General features: G+C 36.1%; 1 pseudogene; it reads right to left on the bottom strand.

Moving 5' to 3' along the window:
* Positions 1–6,991: 6,991 nt before the first annotated feature.
* Positions 6,992–7,088, bottom strand: LOC136231629 (small nucleolar RNA R71; annotated as a pseudogene).
* Between the last annotated feature and the right edge of the window lie 7,962 nt (positions 7,089–15,050).

The raw sequence follows: 15,050 nt of genomic DNA, 5'->3' as shown, positions 1-15,050 counted from the left end.
GCTTTAGACTCTAGGATACTCCTCCAAACTAGGCTAGGATGACTACCCAATTCAGCCGACTAGAAATCCCCATGACGGAAATATTTATCTTTGAGGACCTTACACGAAAGAGTATTACCATTTGAGACTAAATTTCAAGCTTGTTTACCCAGCAAGGCGAGGTTGAAAGCTTCCAGATGTCCAAAGCCTAAACCGCCACATTCCTTCCTTAAGCATAGCCTATCCCATGAGGCCTAGTGAACCCACTTTTTTTCCCCATTGACCCCCACCAAAAGGAGTTCATCATCTTTTGCAGTTCATCATAAAAGCACATCGAGAGAAGAAAAATACTCATACAAAAAGCAGGGATGGCTTGGACAACTACTTTAAAAAAAACCTCTCTTCCAGCCTAAGATAGCATCCTGCCATTCCAGTTAAACAACCACTTCCATACTCTGTCCTAGAGGTAGCTGAAGACCGACCTTTTGTTTCGTCTGATGAAAGAAGGCAAGCCTAAGTAACTGCCCGTGTTAAGAGATGCCGACACCCCAAGGATTGATTTAATTTCCTATTGGCAAACCAAGGAGACGTTGGTGCTTAACATGATGCCTAACTTTAAAAGGTTAACTGACTGTCCTGATAGGGATTCATAGGAGACAATAAGGTCCTTCATAGTAAGTACTTCCTCCCGAGAAGCCTTAAAAAGGAAGAAACTGTCGTCTGCAAAGAGAAGATGTGAAATAGTAGAGGCATGTCGAGTTACCTTAACACCGTGCAGACTCCCTTGCACCTCAGCTTGTTTCATGAGAGCCGATAAACCTTATGCACACAATATGAAGAGGTACGGGGAGAGTGGATCGCCCTATCTGAGCCCACAGTCAAGGTTAATGGGACCAAATAAATCAGCATTTAGACGGAAATGGTAGTGGACAGACTTAACACAAAAGATAATCCAGGCAATAAACTTCTGATGAAAACCTATTCTGGCTAGCATGGCTTCAAGATAGGGCCACCTTATACGGTCATATACCTTACTGATGTCGATTTTAAAGGCCACATCACCCTATTTACCTTTGAGATGTCTTTTAATGGAATGAATAACCTCAAAAGCCACAATTACATGATCAGAGATAGACTGATTCGGAACAAAAGCTGACTGCTTGTTGATATGATATTTGGTAAGACTTTTTTTAGTCTATTCATAAGAATTTTAGCGACAATCTTGTACATTACATTACACAATGAGATATGACGAAGATCCTTCATATTTGTAGGGGAGCTAACCTTTAGGATGAGAGCCACGGTAGTCTCAGTCAGGTATTACATGAAGGAGGTCATCGTGAGCCAATGTGTGTAGGTTGAGACAACATCTGAGCCAATTGTTTGCCATAAAGTTTGAAAATAGGCAGGATTTAACTCATCCAGACCCGGTGCCGTATCAGGATTCATGGTGAAAACCGTATCACGGAATTCCTTTTCATCAAAGGGGAGCAGAAGAGACGCATTCATAACATTAGTGACACATAGCGAAAGAAAACCAGTCACATTCGGAGTCGTATTATCTTGATCAGCAAAGACCGATGTGAAATAGTCGAGTACCACCTGCCCCATATCCTCTTGCGATTCTTCCCATGTCCCATTTTCAATCTCCAATTTCAGAATTTTGTTACTGGTCCGATGAGAGGTAGCCAAATGGTGGAACAGTTTAGTGTTACAATCTCCATCACGGAACCAGGAGACTTTTGCCCGTTGATGCCAGTAAGTTTCTTCATCTAGAAGTAACTCGTTTAATTCAGATTTAGCAGCCAGAATATTCATATCAGAAATAAACAAACCCGAATTCAGGAGATCTTATAGACGCCTCTTAATCAATCGAATTTTGTCCCAAAACTAGCCGCGGAATGAAGAGCCCTATACTACCAACGTCGTTTTACTGCTTTCTATTTTATCCTCCAAGACCCACCCAGGTTCAGATTCCCATTATCGAAACATTGATGCTTGTAATTCAACATTACGCAGCCAAGAATTTTCCATACGGAAAGAGAGAGGGGGGCGAGACCGCTGCACAGGCTGAGTGAACAATTCCAAAGGGTAGTGGTCAGACATGCTAGAGACCAAGCATGAGAGAGTAGCGTTGGGAAATAGATCCATCTAATAAGAGTTAACAAGGACTCGATCAAGTCTTTCTTTGATAAAGTGTTCAGTGCCCCTCCCTCGTTCTTATTTACAGTATGTCGAAAACCTCTAAAGAGCCACTCCGGGTGAGGTGATGCTCATAAAATATATAGCAGTTAATAGGACAAGTGTATCCTATCGCAACAAGTAATATTGTGCTAAGTACGAGATCGAACCACAAAGACTATTGGTTATAATTAGTAAATCTACCTAGAGTGATCTAATTGTTTAGAGGGTTGAATAAAGGTTTGGGTTTTTAATAATTAACTAAATGAATTGAAAGCAATAACATAACAAAATAAAGTGAACAATTGACAGGGTAGAAGGTGAATCAATGGATGGCACAATCTAGGCTGAGGAATCCTTTCATTAAATCCTATGTATGGGTTTAGGGAGTTCAAATTTATGTTTTACCAGTGATTGGCGGTAATCGCCCTAATAAGAAAGACAAATGTGATCAAGATCCATCTAACCTATTCACATGCATTCGGGTGATGGCTTGATTAGGCATATACCCTAGGTCATGTAAAGCATTAGGTTCTTTGGCAACTAAGGCTAAAGTCGTAGCCCAGCCACGAAGCCGCACTCCTAGTGGTCTCTAGCGAGGCCAGGTTTACACAGATTCAACATAGATAATCCCATGGTCAGGTTCTTATCTATCTATAATCCTATCTTTGTCAGGTTTATAGGCATTAGGCACATTATTTACATTAAACAGGTTGGTTGATCATCATCGATTCTCATTCTAGCAATAATCATATTCCTGACAATTTCTAGGCATTAAGCATATATAAACTGATCAATCAAAAGGCCCTAGATCCCTAATCATACATATTCATACAATCAATTTCATCCTCATCCCAAATTGGATGGGGATCAGTTCATAGACAAACCAATCATAGCAATAGGACAATAGGAATAATGGAAAAGGCTTCAATTAAATATAAAAGTAAAAGACAAGAGTGAGAGATAGAAATCCAAAACCCACTTGTCGGTTCCGATTACAGAAATAGAAGATGAGGAGCTTCTCCCATCAATCGTTCTTGAAAGAAATAAAAACTGAAAATAAACATAATCTAGAAAGCAGGAAAATCTAATCAAAACAAAACTATAAATCTACATTGTGGAGAAGAGGAAGCCCTAGCGGCTCTCTGGATTATTAAAAATCTAATCTCCCCCCTCAAATATTAGGATTAACTCCCTATTTATAGAGTTAGGGAGGAAACCCTAATGTCTCAAGGGTAAAAAAGGACATTTACAAGGTGTTTTAGTGGTCCTCCAAGCCCAAATCCGTGCATTCCAGCAAAGGGGAAGGCGCTGGTGCGCCTTCCCCCGCCTCGTCTCGTCGAGATAGGGCATGTCTCGACGAGACGATGGTCTGTCTCGACGAGACAGTCTTTGTCTCGCCGAGACAGATCCCATTTAGGGAATTGTGGTTCCGGTTTTTATCATTTTGGTCCCTAGGCTTCCGAAATATGCTCTAATGGTCCCTAACGAATCCCAAAAGTGCTCCGATGGTCCCTGAATAATCCAGAAATTCTCCAACATGCTTGGGTTTGGTTCGGAAATGCTCAAATACTCCTGAAAACACCGAAAATGCCATAAATAATGGAAAATACTAAATTTAACTAAAAACTATCAAATTAATACAAAAACTTAACTAGAAGCTAATTAAAACAATCTAAATTAATCCTAAAAACACTATATAAATGGGACCTATCATGAGGCGCACCCCCTCTTTTATCCGAGACCAACAGAAGATTGTTACAATCATAAAAAACACACTAGGGTAATGGGGACCGACACTTGAGATCATAGAGAAGCTCCCAAGCTAAGTGTCTATTAGACCTGTCAGGTTGACCATAAAAACCAGTACATCGCCATGGAGAGCTTGAATCATCCAAAATTGTAAAACCAATTGAGAGCGAGAAAACGACAAAAATGAAACATCAATACTATTATTCCAAAACAAAGTTAGGCCCCCACTGCGGTCTTCACAGTTAACATTAAAGCAATGAGAAAAACGAAGGGAACATCTCAAACTTTCTATTCTACTAGAGTTGACAAGAGTTTCCATTAAAAATAAAAAAGATGGCTGACGCGAACGAACGATGTCCTTCAGAGCAACTTCTGCCCGGGAGTTGCCAAGGCCCTGGCAGTTCCATACAACGCCAATCATGATGGCCGACGGGCCTCCTCCAAGGACCCGACCGATTCAAAGTTAATGGAAGCAATTGATACGAGTAATATGGACAAGATTATGAGGCTAAACGTTCATGGAAAAGAGCTCCAATGACTTAGTTTTCAACCATTCTTGGGAGAAATAACCAGAAATGACAGTTCAAGAAGGATTCCTCTCGAACAGCTATGACGAGGGACATAACAGCATAAACAACAACAGAAATGGATCAAAATTGCGGGTTACGGATTAACGCACGGGTCAAGCAAGACAAATGAGAGAAGAGAACGTGGATGGCAAGTCTGCATCCATCTTGTGCCAAATGGAGGGTGTTGATTTCATTGTCCTTGTAATAGTGTTTTAGTACCGTTTTGCCCTTATTTTTAGGGTTCATTTTGTTGCCTATAAATACAGTATTAAGTAGCTTAAGGTTGGCACCTCGTTTTCAGCCACCTTTAATTCTTCGCACGTTATTTTGTCTGAAGGAATATTTCTGGGAACAAGCTGTTCACTCTTGAGAATGAGTGATAGTTCTTTTTCTAGGCTTAGCCAGCCATAAACGGTGACTGTAAGTATTACTGTTTATCAATGAAGTATTTATATCCATGAATGATTGTCCATAGTAAGCTAAATGTGTAGATTATGATCAAATCTATGTTTAAGTTATTGCGGATGGCACGACGGTGCTCCAAAGCAATGGAACCAGCTATGTGGCTTATATCATTATAGACGGACACGAAAACAACCATATATTGGGGTTTCATTTATTAATGCTTCTGGGTCTTAATGCTTGTATGCACTAATGCAAGGACACTTGGTTAATCTGCATGCTTAGAATCTTTGGAAATGGGACACCGGACCTTAGTGAATCTTGAGAAAGAGACTCAAATCAGGAATATGGAATTACTTCGTTGCGTGAACCACTATGTTTGCAGTTGCCTGTTGGCGTAGTGTTAGGCCTGTGCTTGTTTGAATCTGATATTTCCTTGTTAATTTTATCTTCTTATTTTGTTTGTTTATGCCATTAGCACTAAAATCAACTCAACCACCCATTTGCCTCTAACAGTAAGGTAACTCATATTTACAATTTTAAATCAATCCCTGTGGAATTCGACACTTGGTCTTACCAAAACTACATCTGACCTAGTACACTTGCTAGCGTCCGTATTTAACACACCAAGTTTTTGGCACCGTTGTCGGTGATTGTTAAATTAAGTTGAAAGAATTTGTATGCTTAACTTGTTACCTATTAACCCCTTGTTTGTTAGTATCTTTGGTTTCAATTTTTAGTTGTTTATGCAAAGAACATGTATTCCCATTCTACATGTAGATCTTGAAATAGAAAGAACTTACAAAAGAAGAAGAAGACTGTTCAGACAGGCTAGACTTGCAAGGATGAACAATGAAATCCCAAAATCAGAAGTTGAAGGACCAGAGAACCATGAGGACGGTCATGGTGAAAATAATGAAGAAAATAATAATCGTAACAACAATGGAAATTAGAGGTTACGGATGAAGGATTATTCCAGACCATCCACTGAAGGTCGTTCGTCTTGCATTGTTCTGCCCAATGAAGGGAACCACCTGTTTGAAATTAAAGCATCAATGATTCAAATGTTACAAATAGGGGTGAGCATGGTCCGGTCCGATCCCAAATCCAAACCGAATAAAACCGAACCAAATTATTAGTCTTTTTTAGAACCAAACCGAACTGAATTGTTATTTGGTTTGGTTTAAGACTGAACCGATATATTTCGATCCGGTCTGGTTTGGTTCATGTTTGGACCAAACAGTAATAGATTTTGTTAAAAGCTTCATAAACTTTGTACTGATTACAATATATAAACAATTATTAATGGGGCATGCTATTCCAAAAAGCAAGCTCCTGATGAAAATATATAAATAATTCATAGGGTATTATTATTATTATTCCAAAAATTTCATCACTCATTACCATGTGCTTTAATTCCTAGATTTCAAAAATTATTTATTTTATTTTTGTATTGATAATAGGATGGAACTTAAATATTGCAAAAGTATGTAAATACATATATTATTAAAATTCATTACAGTCATACGTTTTGTATCCATGTAACAAATATAGGTTTAATTAATTGCAGAGAGCCACAGTCACAATTTTAGAAAATTAGCAGCGTACGTTTTTAGTTGTATTTTAGTTTTTTTTTCAAAGAGTATTCTAGTTTAGTTAAGTTTAATACTAAAATAAATAAATTGTGATTCAGTTTTCGGTTTTGTTCGGTTTTAAACCGAACTGAACCGAACTGTCTGAAAACTAAGAACCAAACCAAACCAAAATACAATTTGGTTCGGTTTGGTTTGGTTTTTTCGGTTCGATTTTATCGGTTTTTAGGTTTTTGGTTCGGTTCTGCTCACCCCTAGTTACAAACAGCTGTGCAGTTCTGCGTCTACCCAAATGAAGATCCAAATGCCCATATTCAGGACTTCATCACCATGTGCAATACTTTCCGAACAAACAGGAACGAGAGTGACGATGTCATTCGACTGAAGTTGTTTCCGTTTTCCTTGAAAGATAAGGCAAAGAACTGGTTAAAGAACTTACAACCAGGTTCAATCACCACTTGGGAGGAGATGGCTACCCTGTTTTTGTTGAAATATTTCCCTCCAAGGCAAGCGATCAAGCTTAGAAATAAGGTTTCTCATTTCTTTCAAGAAGAAGACGAGTCTTTATCAGAAGCTTGGGAGAGGTACAAGGAACAGTCCCCAACCATGGAATGCCCATGTGGATGCAAGTGCAAAATTTCTACAATGGGGTGACTAATGTGTACAATATCCAAATTGAGTCAGTTGCAAATGGAAATCCGGAAGAGCTTGAACCCCAAGCTTTGTATGAACTGATTGAGAAAGTGGTAAATACAAGTTACAATTGGAACTCAATGAGGAGTGATGGGAAGAGAGTATCCACTGATTCAAACAATGAAGCCATCACCATACTTTCTGCTTAAATGGAATAGCTAGTCAAAACCATGGGAAAAATGAATGTTTATGTTGTTCACACGCAAGCACCTATTCCAAATGAAATTTCGTCATCCGAAGGATGTGACTTTTGCAATGGTCCTCACATGCCTATCGATTGTCCAAGAATTAAAGCAGGCGCATCTATGAAAGAACAGTGTGATTTCATCGAGAGACAACCACCTAATCCCTATTCCAATACATATAATCCTGGTTAGGGAAGTCATCCCAACTTTTCATGGCAGGACAACTAGAGAAAACTAGTTGCTCAACCACCATATCGGCAAGATAGCCATAGGCCAACTTATCAATCACAGTAAGATACCACATCCAACCAGTAATACCAGAGACACCCAGCTGTTTCACAAGAAGGAAAACCTGATCTGGTATCTATGATGATGCAATTTATGAAACAAACACAGACATCCATCAAGAGCCTTAAGACGCAGATGCAACAGTTAGCGACCATCAATGCTTCAAAAGAAAAAGGCGTTTTACCAAGTAACACTGTAACCAACCCAAAAGAGGAAGTCAAGGCTATCATATTGAGAAGGGGTAAGTAAATTTCGAACTCTTTTGAAAATAATCGTTTGTCCAAAGATGCAAGGGAAGGAAGCCAAACAATCAAAGTACCAGAACAGAGGATGCAAACAGTTGAGTCTAGACAGAGGAAAGATAAGTAGTCAGTCAATGAGGAAACAACTGTTCCTTCATACGAAGCAAGAGTACCATATCTTGACCGATTGAAGCAGCAAAACTGCGAGAAAAGACATAAGAGCTTCCTAGAACAACTAACGAAGCTACACATTAATATACCTTTCATTGAAGCATTATTAGAGATGCCAATGTACGTAACATTCTTTAAGGATTTACTCACCAACAAGAAAAAGCTTGAGAGTGTGGCCATGGTACAGCTGAACAGAGATAGCTCATCAATCTTACAAGCCAAACAACAACTTCCCACGAAGTTGAAAGATCCAGGGAGTTTTTCTATACCCTGTTCAATAGGAACATTGACTACTTAGAATGCCTTGTGTGATTTAGGAGCTAGCATCATCCTAATGCCATATTCCATCTATATGCAAGTGGGCTTAGGGGAACCTAGACCTACAAAGGTCACTGTCAGTTAGGCAACGACGCTAAAAACTTGATGCTCGAAATGTGTATCGTGCAAAACTAAAGACAAGTGCACCTTATCATGATCAAGTAATAAGTAATAAGTAAAGTATCATTCCCACGAGGATTGTATTTATATATATTGATTTTTGTGAATTTCTATTATCTAAGCAATCAAAACTTAAATTGTTTGAGATACTAAACTAATATTAAATAAACGAAACAAAGAAGGAAACAAAATGGATTTAAATATGATGTAAATCACTAGAGCAAGGCTTCACCTAACCTAATGTATATAATCCACACAACAATCCTATCCAAGTTTTTAAGTTTTAATCTAGAGACGGTGATTATTTCCTAAAGTAATTAACCTAGCTTTGGTCCAGTCAAGATTAATCCTATTTCACATACAATTACCCTAGCTTTGGTCTAGTCAAGAATAAAGGTATAATGAATGCATTAAGTTCTTTGAAATAACCCCAAAGTTAAATCGTGAAACTAAACCCTGAAAAACCACACCGCATAGACACAAGTCTAAACTATGTAATTCCATTAATTATCTTAGTGTCGGTCAACCAAAATAATTAATTATAGTTTAGCTAAATATTGGCCAGATATCTAACTAGGAAATTAAGCTCCATAGTTTAATTCTCTAATCAATAAATTATGATCTTGAAATCGGATTGCAAGTAAATCATCTACTTCGATTAGGATCCTCCATAGCTCTAGCTATGGAGGAGTTAGTTCATGGTAAATGGAAAGAAAACAAGAAATTTAATAGAAAACATAACTAAATAAAGAGAAGAAAAGATGAAGTGAGAATAAACTTTGAAATAGAAACTAGAATCAGTTACAAAGGTAAAAAGGAAATGAACAAAAAGAAAACTACAAAAAGTCTAAAAGAGAGAGCTAAAGAGAGAGTGGTGAGGCCTGTTCCACGTGTGTTCCAGGTCTACTTTCATGCTTCCCAACGTAGGTATTTATAGTTGCACATGCCTTCATGCATTCCTTGTAACTTCCAACCTTAATGCCATTAAAGAGAAGATTAATGGAAGATTGAATTCTTCTAGACAACTTCTTAACTTTAATGCAATTAAATAGAGCATTAAAGGAGCATTAAGTAGCGTGTTGGGCAAATTTCGCAAGTGCACGATTTCGCTTGTAGTAATAAAAAGATATCGATCCCACATGGAACGTCTGATAATTTGATTACAAATTATTATTTTAATTCAATTCATTTTCTCGAGGTTTATAGGAAATCGTTAATGGTTTAAATGGTTATAGATTCTGATTCCAATTTTGTCAATAGTTTAGAATACAATATATGGAAATTACGTTTAGGTTAAATTAGAATTCAAGGCTTATTACACTAAGCAAGAAAACAACTTATAACTTTGATCTGATTATTAAGATATAACAATTTATCGATTAATTCAACTTATTAGGCTTTGAACTGCATACACTCTTTCCTTGATCGGCCTAAGACTGAAAACCTTAACCAAATTTGGTGTTTTATATTTGATCAATCGAGTTCTCGCAAATAACCAAATATAAATCCAAATTTGCTTAAGTGTGCAACAAACTTTTCATGGAAAATAAGATTTGTGTAAAAAGGTTTTTATGAAAACACCAAATAAATTACTTTAAGAATATCGCTAGATCAGACTTAAAATAACAACAGTAAAAATGAATTGCATTTGAAAAGATAATTCATTAATTTGTTATGAACCGTCATAAGTTAACAGAGAAGAAGAAGCTTGGATAGCATTTAACTAATTGAGTTCCGGGTTGTCAATCCTTTCCTCAACTTCGTAGGCTTGTCAGACCGTGGGCGCGTCCTACACTGGTTCTTCTCGCTGAATCCTTAGAATAGAAACTGGTCGGTCTCTACAGAGCGTAAACTTGACTTAGAACAAAACTCTAACTTAAACTATAAGAACTACATATTGTATCTCAAACTATTTACACAACTTGTAACTTTATAACAAGTTTGTGTAATAGAATTATGAACTAGAACAACAAACATGAATTCTGAATTTTTTCATCTATTTATAATGTTCCAAAAGGTGTGATTGAAGGGTCGTATCCGTTGGTGAAGATTCGCCTCTATCCGGATGAATAGACGTGTCGTTTTGGATTAAAAACATGTAAAATATGTTTTGCAAAGTTTCTATCTCTGTAGAGATTTAGGAAATCTCGGTCGCGTCTTTGGATTGAGAAAGAACTAGCTGAATTTCACGTTTCTAGCCAATGAACATGCATGTCGTGACCGAGATAATGAGAATCTCAGTCGCGACAGACACTCTGTGTCACTTCCTTATTTTGATTCCAAAATCGCTGGTGCGGCTTTTGAATCTCGTACGCGTCTTTCACTGAAAACATGATTTCTTACTCATTTTTCTCCATTTTAGCTCCTATTTGGATTTTTCCAAATAATTGCACACAAATAACAAATACCATCGTAAAATCTTAACAAAATGATATAATTAATATATATTTTACATGAAATTGAATACATTTATTGTCACACCCGACCCAAAATGGCATCGGGTATGAACGATAAATAGAATACCGAATGCCTAACAACTTGAAAGCTGAACTGATTTTCTAATAGATAAAAATTTATTTGGACTACCTAAAATTTTATTAATTATTTGGCTTGGACTTGATAATTCTATCAAGCTTCCTACGTATCCCGAACGACTTTTAATATTTAACTCGGGAATCAAAGCCATGTAGTTCTACCAGTTTTAGGTAGTTCTAATAGGTAGTTCTCTTAACTTATTAACTCGTTTTAACTTATTAACACGTTGAATAACACGCTAATACTTTAATTGTATGTTTCACTTTGTTATAGTCTTTATCTATAAATAATTTTATAAAAACGAATCGAATTAAATAACCGTTTTATCAAACAAACTCATAAACAAATAAACATTTTGTCAAACCAATTCGTAAACAAATAAACGTTTGTCAAACCAACTTGTAATCACACCAACTCGTAATCAAATAAATTGCTTTAACAAACCAACTCGTAATCAAATAAATTGCTTTAACAAACCAATTCGTAATCACTCAAACATAAAATATTATAATTCAAATCATCAAGCATTTTCAAACGTAATACAAAATTTGTGTGTGTGTGTCCATCCTCGAATTCCACCCGTGTAGCTTATCATAACATCAATCATATCAATAATCGAGATATATCATTCATATCTCGCCTTGCCTAACGTTAGGACTACCAGCCGTGCACTCTGGCCATACCGCCGTTAGGTATGGTCTTACAATTCTTACAACTCCTACCCCGGACAATCCTAGATGGACAAAACCATTTTATCTTTCTTTCGAAATATCACAACATAAAAATCATATTTGGACTTCAATCCAAATCACATAAATAATAACAATAATCGAATCAGCTTTCTCAATCCAAAAATACTTCGTATAAAATTGTCAAATTCATTTTCTAATTTTCAAAATATCGCAATCGCAAATAATTATTCTACAATCAAAATCAAATATATATATAAACAATATATTTCAAACAATTTAATAAAAAATATTCAAAATAACTCAAAGATTATATATAAATGATTTAAAACTAAATTTTAAACCAAATACTTTACGAAACTTATTTTTATCTGTCATTAGAATAGTTACGTATAACATTAAACCGGTATATCTATTTTAGATTGAATCTACCATTAGACTGGCTATACTGTCATACGTTTATTTGAACTAATTTTATATTCAAATTTCGGTACTAATTTTATGTAATAAAATTCAAACTCTTGTACTAATCTTATGGATTCTAATTGACAATTATCGATATTAGTCCGTCTATTTTAACTCGACAAATTAAAGTTTCTCAGAATATTATATCGATAAAATTTAATATCGTTTAAAGTTAAATATGTTTATCGGACTATTCTCGTTTATCACCTGAATTGTAACGTGTAAACTAAACTGGTATCGTTAATTCCGACAGAAGATTCAGTTAGATTCGTGACACTACTACGAGTCTATCCGTATAAATTTTTATTTTTATTTTTTTAATACATAAAGATTTAGACTATGATAAATTAATAATTAACTAGCATCAATTCTTTCCGTAATCGAAACCTCCAACGAATTTTCTAATTAGAACTCAAATAAAGATAAAATCATATTACCTCGTAACTTTAGAAATTCAAGTCTGTCCATACGAGACACTTTACTTAAAGTCGAACTCGGATCGTTGTTATCAAAACCTTTAATCAAAACCTTCATTCTCCATCATATATCCATTTATTTATTTATGGGATCAAAATACTCTTCATCCCCTTTTCTTAATATCTTCCTTTCTAATTATATATATTGTTATGATTTATATCTCCTTCAATTTTTTTCCAAAAGCGACGTGTTTATACATTAGCTTTCCTTTTTGACACGTTTTCTTACACTTTATATTATTAGGACACCTATTCTTCCAATTCATGCATATCATCTTAATAAGACACATATTTTATTCATGCATAATTTAATTGATTGAGTTTAATGTTTTTGTTTTTTGTTTAACCATTTTTGTAATAACTTAAACCATTCTGGAAATTAAAAAAAAAGAAAAAAAGATGAAGAAAAAAAGAAAAAGAGAGAGAGAGGGGAAAAAGAAGAAAAAAGAAGAAGAAGAAGGAGGAGGAGGAGAGAAGGAAGAAGGAGGAGGAGAGAGAAGAGGGAAAAAAAATTCGAATTTCCTGTTTTACCCTTGTGCCACGTCAGCAAATTAACGGTGTTAAGCCCATTTCCGTTTTTCGAGTAACGGCGCAAACCACAGTCCTTTTTTTTTTAATAACAAACCACAAGGGTTTTTTTGGAACAACATCAAACCACAGGGTTTTTTTTTGGAATTTACCCTAAAAAAATCGTAATTAATTAACGTTATTTATTTCAAAAAAAGAACATTTTAGACACAGATTTTACATTTATGCATACTAATTTAGGTATATTTTGGGCTTATCATAGCGTAACTCCTCTTTGAGCATTCAAAGACTCTTCAAATAGTCATAACATTCCTTGGATGGTTATTGAGGAATTTATAACAATAAAGACTTATTTAAAGAGTCGTGGATTCTTCATTCTTGAACTGCTACGAGGTCACCCACTAGAGGTAGTTTTGACTGTACAACTTTATTTACTTGAGTAATGATTCCATAATTGCATTTTTGCCCCAAATAATACCTAAAAACATATGGAACAAGCATTAGTTCTTAAAACACAAAACTAAACATGAAACAATTATAAAATAGTAAAAACTATCTTAAAATGTATGATTAATATAATTGAATTATATTAAAAACTATATGAAAATGCAAGATAACACTGGCCGATCTATTCGGTATCCCAAGGGGATAGTGGAAGATGTGTTAGTTAAGGTTGGAAATTTCATTTTGCCTATTGATTTTGTAATCATGGACATAGCTGAGGATTTGGAAGCCCCAATCATTTTGGGATGACCTTTTCTAGCTACTGGTAGCGCAGTAATAGATGTACATAGTGGCCATCTAATTTTGAAAATCAATAATGAAGAGGTTGTGTTTAAAATGCACGAAGTTGTTCGTTACGCTTCTGCTTCTGATGATGCCTGTTATTTTTTGGATACAAGAGATGAACAATCTGTTTTGCAGGAATAGTATGAAATTGACAAAACTGCAGAGCTTGAACAACTGTTCAATGTAGAACCAACCGAGGAAACAGCTGAGGACTGCCTAGAAGCGGAAGAAGAAGAGGTGTTGGCTGATCAAAATCCCAGAGAAGAAGAGTTAAGATGCCCAGAGCTAAAACTGTTGCCAGATCATTTGGAGTATGCTTTCCTCGATCCACCAAACACCCGATATGCCATTATCTCAACAACACTGACGAAGGATCAGAAAGAACAACTGCTCACTATTTTGAGGCGCAACAAAGAAGCATTGGCCTGGAAGATAGAAGATGTAAAAGGAATCGGTCCTACGATATGCATATACAAGATCCTAATGGAGGAAGATCATTGACCAACTGTTTAACCACAACGGAGACTCAATCCGCATATGAAAGAAGTGGTCAAGGTAGAAGTTATAAAGTTGATTGATGCTGGAATAATATATTCCATTTTCAGATAGTGTATGGACCAGCCCAGTTCAGGTTGTTCCAAAGAAAGGTGGAACCACCGTAGTCTTAAATGAAAAGAATGAACTCATTCCCATGTGAATAGTCATAGGCTGACGTATGTGTATTGACTACCGAAAGCTGAATGAAGCTACAAGAAATGATCATTTCCCATTGCCATTCATGGATCAGATGTTAGAATGCCTCGCGGGTTACTAGTTCTACTGTTTCCTAGATGGTTATTCAGGCTACAACCAAATTCATATCTGCACAAAAGATCAGGAGAAAACAACCTTCACATTCCCTTATAGGACCTTTGCTTGGAAGAGAATGCCCTTTGGGCTATGCAACGCACCTGCGACATGCCAGATATGCATGATGGCGACATTCCATGACATGATTGAAAAAATAGTTGAAATTTTTATGGATGATTTTTCCGTTTACGGAATGACATTTCAATCATGTTTAAGGAATTTACAAG

This window comes from Euphorbia lathyris, chromosome 5, assembly GCF_963576675.1.
Source record: "Euphorbia lathyris chromosome 5, ddEupLath1.1, whole genome shotgun sequence".
In the NCBI taxonomy this organism is placed as follows: Eukaryota; Viridiplantae; Streptophyta; class Magnoliopsida; order Malpighiales; family Euphorbiaceae; genus Euphorbia; species Euphorbia lathyris.
Note: the sequence above shows the minus strand (reverse complement) of the source record. Positions and strands in the feature narration are given on the sequence as shown.